Here is a 6,447-nt window from a genome sequence, read left to right on the forward strand (position 1 = left end):
ATACTCCTGCCTTAAACTAGCTCCTTGTATTGCATTTTCACTTACATACCCACATGATAATGCGTTCTGTTCTTTCTAATCATGAATTCTTATGTTTCTAACACGTTTTTATTATTTCTTATATGATCTTAAGGATTCAGGCTTAAAGATCTTGGTTCTGAACAACCATTATAATGCAACACAATACATATTTATCATAAACAAATCATTTATCACAAATACCATTATGTTTGTACCAGATTCTTTAAGTCCTCAGTCACGTTTGTTAATATATAAGAAATTTTTCCGCCCCTGACAAGTGGCTCCGTGGTGTAGTGGTTAGCACATCTGCCTCATAAACAGTTGGTCCGGGTTCGATTCCCGGCGGGGCCTTTGTTTTCAGTATTTTTTTGTGATCGTAAATACTCGTAGGTAGGCTCTCTCTCTCTCTCTCTCTCTCTCTCTCTCTCTCTCTCTCTCTCTCTCTCTCTCTCTCTCTCTCTCTCTCTCTCTCTCTCTCTCTCTATTTATCTATCTCTCTCAGCTGAGAGGCAAGTTGATATGTGCTGGGTGGGTGGGTGGGTAGTGTGGAGAGTGGCTCGCTGTCATATGGCAAGAAATTCATCGCTCTCACTCAGTCACGCAATCTACATTCATAGTGGTTGGCTGGAGAGAGAGAGAGAGAGAGAGAGAGAGAGAGAGAGAGAGAGAGAGAGAGAGAGAGAGAGAGAGAGAGAGAGAGGAGTTCTTGTTTATGGTTTCATCTAACGAGATTTTACCAAAAGGCAGGGCAAGCGCGTAACGCTCTCCGCAGACATATTTTGCCACGAAGATCAAAGTGGTAGGAGTAAGGTATTGTGATGTGTTATGTCTGGGAAGGAGAGGTTGTATGTTTGTGGAGTGAGAGCCAGCAGACAACGTCTGGGTGAGACAGGAAGGTAAGAAAGCTGCCTGAGTCAGAGGAGTGGTAATTAACAGCCACTGAAATGCCTGGTGCCTGGAAACTGTAGTGACGTAAGTGACATGGGGGCCTGCATGGGTCTGCTGGTGGTTGTGGGGGGGTTGTCGTCAGAGACCAAATATAAATGTTGATGTTGCATGACATTAAGGTGAGGCTGTTGTGTGGTGTGGCGGGAAAGGTAGTATAATATTGGAAGCTGGTAATGTGGTATCGTACTCAGGCATGAAGATCTGAAAGATCTGTGTGGCTGAACACGACGGAGCGACCTTCAGGTATTATGATGGTCTGACCTTTGACCTGACCATTAAGACTTTATTTCTGTGTTTTTATTACGTCAGGAAGTCATAGACCAATCCAGCAGGAAAACTCTCATGGAGTATTGTGAAACTAAAGATAACATACGCTGTGCATACATCGAGGAAGCCAGACTTTAACACGGAAAAACACGAACAAAATAAGAAGATAAACACATTCAGTCCTGTAGGTAAAGGTTGTGTGTGTGTGTGAGTGTGTCTGTGTGTGTGTGTATATGTGTGTGTGTGAAAGTGATTCATGGGTGGTCAGGCTGACAACGTCATTAGGGGACCTGGTCAATAATGTGAGTGAGGTTCCACTGCTGTAAAGTTAGCCTTGCTAATCGTTGTAGTGCCATTGATTGCCATGGCTGGAGACGAACCCTGGCCTATTGATTGGGAGCCAGAGACCACTTGGGAAACCTGACCATCGTAGAGTGAGGATCGAACTAACTACCCTGACATTATGACTCACTAGCATCCTACTGCATCATCCAGGACATAAAACCTCTGCCCCAGGTGAGGTTCGAACTCACAACCCCGGCATGGCTCAGCAACTGTCGTATAAGTACCGTGCGCTAACCAGTTGCGCCACTGGGGCTTCTGAATTATTTGGCTGCAACACGTAATGGAGCCAGAGCCTCATGGATGAGAAGCAGCGATCCTTCAAGACATGGTCACATCCAACTTACTGAGAGAGTCAAGTAGTGAGCCATCAACGTGGGCAAGCAGTGTCGTGGGTGTTGAGACACACTAAAGTAATCCTTCTTCTCTCAATAAGGAAAGACGACCCTTCCAGGTATTGCGACGAGGTGGGGAACCCCATAAACAATTATCTTTGATGACAATAATTACAAACAATACGTTCCTCATGTTGAGGACAACGAACACGAAGTAAAGTTCCTCAGCGACTCCAAGATACGAGCACAACTCCAGGAATTCTAGTCCACAAATCCCTCACGCCGTAAACGATTTGTTTACCTTGTGCCAGGGTAGATGATGTTGTCCACGCTGCAGACGAGGTTTGTGGTGGTACTAACGATAATACACTTGTTATCTATCATGTAGGTACTAACGATAATACACTTGTTATCTATCATGTAGGTACTAACGATAATACACTTGTTATCTATCATGTAGGTACTAACGATAATACACTTGTTATCTATCATGTAGGTACTAACGATAATACACTTGTTATCTATCATGTAGGTACTAACGATAATACACTTGCTATCTATCATAGCGCAAGGAAACAGACGAAAGAATAGCCCACCCACCCACATACACACGCAAATATACATACCTATACATGGCAACGCATACATATATATACACACAGAGACATATACATGTATACACAGGTACATAATTCATACTGTGTGCCATTATTCATTCCCATCGCCACCCCGCCACACATGAAATAACAACCCCCCTCCCCCTGCATGTGCGCGAGGTAGCGCTAGAAAAGACAACAAAGGCCACATTCGTTCACACTCTGTCTCTAGCTGTCATGTAATAATGCAACGAAACCACAGCTCCCTTTCCACATCCAGGCACCACAGAACTTTCCATGGTTACCCCAGACGCTTCACATGCCCTGGATCAATCCATTGACAGCACGTCGACCACGGTATACCACATCGTTCCAATTCACTCTATTCCTTGCACGCCTTTCACCCTCCTGCATGCTCAGGCCACGATCATTCAAAAGCTTTTTCTCTCCACTCCAATTTGGTCTCCCACTCCTCCTCGTTCTCTCCACCTCTGACACATATATCCTCTTGGTCAATCTTTCTTCACTCATTCTCTCCACGTGACCAAACAATTTCAAAACACCCTCTTCTGCTCTCCCAGCCACACTCTTTTTATTACTACACACTTCTCTTACCCTATTATTACTTACTCGATCAAACCACCTCATACCACACATTGTCCTCAAACATCTCATTTCCAGCACATCCACCCTCCTCCGCACAACTCTATCTATAGCCCACGCCTTGCAACCATATAACATTGTTGGAACCACTATTCCTTCAAACATACCCATTTTTGCTTTCCGAGATAATGTTCTCGACTTCCACACATTCTTCAACGCTCCCAGAACTTTCGCCCTCTCCCCCACCCTATGATTCACTTCCACTTCCATGGTTCCATCCGCTGCCAAATCCACTCCCAGATATCTAAAACACTTCACTTCCTCCAGATTTTCACCATTCAAACTTACCTCCCAATTGACTTGTCCCTCAACCCTACTGTACCTAACAACCTTGCTCTTATTGACATTTACTCACAGCTTTGTTCTTCCACAAACTTTACCAAACTCAGTCACCAGCTTCTGCAGTTTCTCACACGAATCAGCTACCATCGCTGTATCATCAGCGAACATCAACTGACTCACTTCCCAAGTTCTCTCATCCACAACAGACTGCATACTTGCCCCTCTTTCCAAAACTCTTGCATTCACCTCCCTAACAACCCCATCCATAAACAAATGAAACAACCATGGAGACATCACACACCCCTGACGCAAACCTACATTCCCTGAGAACCAATCACTTTCCTCTCTTCCTACATGTACACATGCCTTACATCCTCGATAAAAACCTTTCACTGCTTCTAACAACTTGCCTCCCACACCATATATTCTAAATACCTTCCACAGAGCATCTCTATCAACTCTATCATATGCCTTCTCCAGATCCATGAATGCTACATACAAATCCATTTGCTTTTCTAAGTATTTCTCACATACATTCTTCAAAGCAAACACCTGATCCACACATCCTCTACCACTTCTGAAACCACACTGCTCTTTTCCAATCTGATGCTCTGTACATGCCTTCACCCTCTCAATCAATACCCTCCCATATAATTTACGAGGAATACTCAACAAACTTATACCTCTGTAATTTGAGCACTCACTCTTATCCCCTTTGCCTTTGTACAATGGCACTATGCACGCATTCCGCCAATCCTCAGGCACCTCACCATGAGTCATACATACATTAAATAACCTTACCAACCAGTCAACAATACAGTCACCCCCTTTTTTAATAAATTCCACTGCAATACCATCCAAACCTGTTGCCTCGCCGGCTTTCATCTTCCGCAAAGCTTTTACTACCTCTTCTCTGTTTACCAAATCATTTTCCCCTCCGCTATCCCCAGGGATGATATATATATATACATATATATATATATATATATATATATATATATATATATATATATATATATATATATATATATATATACATATATATATGTGTGTGTATGTGTGTGTGTGTATATATACATATATATATATATATATATATATATATATATATATATATATATATATATATATATGTATATATATATATATAATTTTTTTTTTCCTTTGTCGCGGTCTCCCGCGTTTGCGAGGTAGCGCAAGGAAACAGACGAAAGAAATGGCCCAACCCACCCCCATACACATGTATATACATACACGTCCACACACGCAAATATACATACCTACACAGCTTTCCATGGTTTACCCCAGAAGCTTCACATGCCCTGATTCAATCCACTGACAGCACGTCAACCCCGGTATACCACATCGATCCAATTCACTCTATTCCTTGCCCTCCTTTCACCCTCCTGCATGTTCAGGCCCCGATCACACAAAATCTTTTTCACTCCATCTTTCCACCTCCAATTTGGTCTCCCTCTTCTCCTCGTTCCCTCCACCTCCGACACATATATCCTCTTGGTCAATCTTTCCTCACTCATTCTCTCCATGTGCCCAAACCACTTCAAAACACCCTCTTCTGCTCTCTCAACCACGCTCTTTTTATTTCCACACATCTCTCTTACCCTTACGTTACTCACTCGATCAAACCACCTCACACCACACATTGTCCTCAAACATCTCATTTCCAGCACATCCATCCTCCTGCGCACAACTCTATCCATAGCCCACGCCTCGCAACCATACAACATTGTTGGAACCACTATTCCTTCAAACATACCCATTTTTGCTTTCCGAGATAATGTTCTCGACTTCCACACATTCTTCAAGGCCCCCAGGATTTTCGCCCCCTCCCCCACCCTATGACCCACTTCCGCTTCCATGGTTCCATCCGCTGCCAGATCCACTCCCAGATATCTAAAACACTTCACTTCCTCCAGTTTTTCTCCATTCAAACTCACCTCCCAATTGACTTGACCCTCAACCCTACTGTACCTAATAACCTTGCTCTTATTCACATTTACTCTTAACTTTCTTCTTCCACACACTTTTCCAAACTCAGTCACCAGCTTCTGCAGTTTCTCACATGAATCAGCCACCAGCGCTGTATCATCAGCGAACAACAACTGACTCACTTCCCAAGCTCTCTCATCCCCAACAGACTTCATACTTGCCCCTCTTTCCAAGACTCTTGCATTTACCTCCCTAACAACCCCATCCATAAACAAATCAAACAACCATGGAGACATCACACACCACTGCCGCAAACCTATGTGTGTATATATATATATATATATATATATATATATATATATATATATATATATATATATAATTTCTTTTTTTCCTTTGTCGCTGTCTCCCGCGTTTGCGAGGTAGCGCAAGGAAACAGACGAAAGAAATGGCCCAACCCACCCCCATACACATGTATATACATACACGTCCACACACGCAAATATACATACCTACACAGCTTTCCATGGTTTACCCCAGACGCTTCACATGCCTTGATTCAATCCACTGACAGCACGTCAACCCCGGTATACCACATCGATCCAATTCACTCTATTCCTTGCCCTCCTTTCACCCTCCTGCATGTTCAGGCCCCGATCACACAAAATCTTTTTCACTTCATCTTTCCACCTCCAATTTGGTCTCCCACTTCTCCTCGTTCCCTCCACCTCCGACACATATATCCTCTTGGTCAATCTTTCCTCACTCATTCTCTCCATGTGCCCAAACCATTTCAAAACACCCTCTTCTGCTCTCTCAACCACGCTCTTTTTATTTCCACACATCTCTCTTACCCTTACGTTACTTACTCGATCAAACTTCTGGGAGCCTTGAAGAATGTGTGGAAGTCGAGAACATTATCTCGGAAAGCAAAAATGGGTATGTTTGAAGGAATAGTGGTTCCAACAATGTTATATGGATGCGAGACGTGGGCTATGGATAGAGTTGTGCGCAGGAGAATGGATGTGCTGGAAATGAGATGT

The 6,447-nt window shown here is 43.4% G+C and overlaps 2 non-coding genes across 2 annotated transcripts; one reads left to right on the forward strand and one right to left on the reverse strand.

The window, feature by feature from the left end:
- The first annotated feature begins 300 nt into the window (after window positions 1–300).
- On the forward strand, window positions 301–372 carry TRNAM-CAU (transfer RNA methionine (anticodon CAU)). The gene has a single exon. It is a non-coding gene; the product is annotated as a tRNA-Met (tRNA).
- Window positions 373–1,744: 1,372 nt separating this feature from the next.
- On the reverse strand, window positions 1,745–1,834 carry TRNAI-UAU (transfer RNA isoleucine (anticodon UAU)). Its single transcript is given in 2 exon segments — window positions 1,745–1,780; window positions 1,797–1,834. It is a non-coding gene; the product is annotated as a tRNA-Ile (tRNA).
- Window positions 1,835–6,447: the final 4,613 nt, after the last annotated feature.

Source organism: Panulirus ornatus, chromosome 43 (genome assembly GCF_036320965.1).
Source record: "Panulirus ornatus isolate Po-2019 chromosome 43, ASM3632096v1, whole genome shotgun sequence".
NCBI classification, from domain to species: domain Eukaryota; kingdom Metazoa; phylum Arthropoda; class Malacostraca; order Decapoda; family Palinuridae; genus Panulirus; species Panulirus ornatus.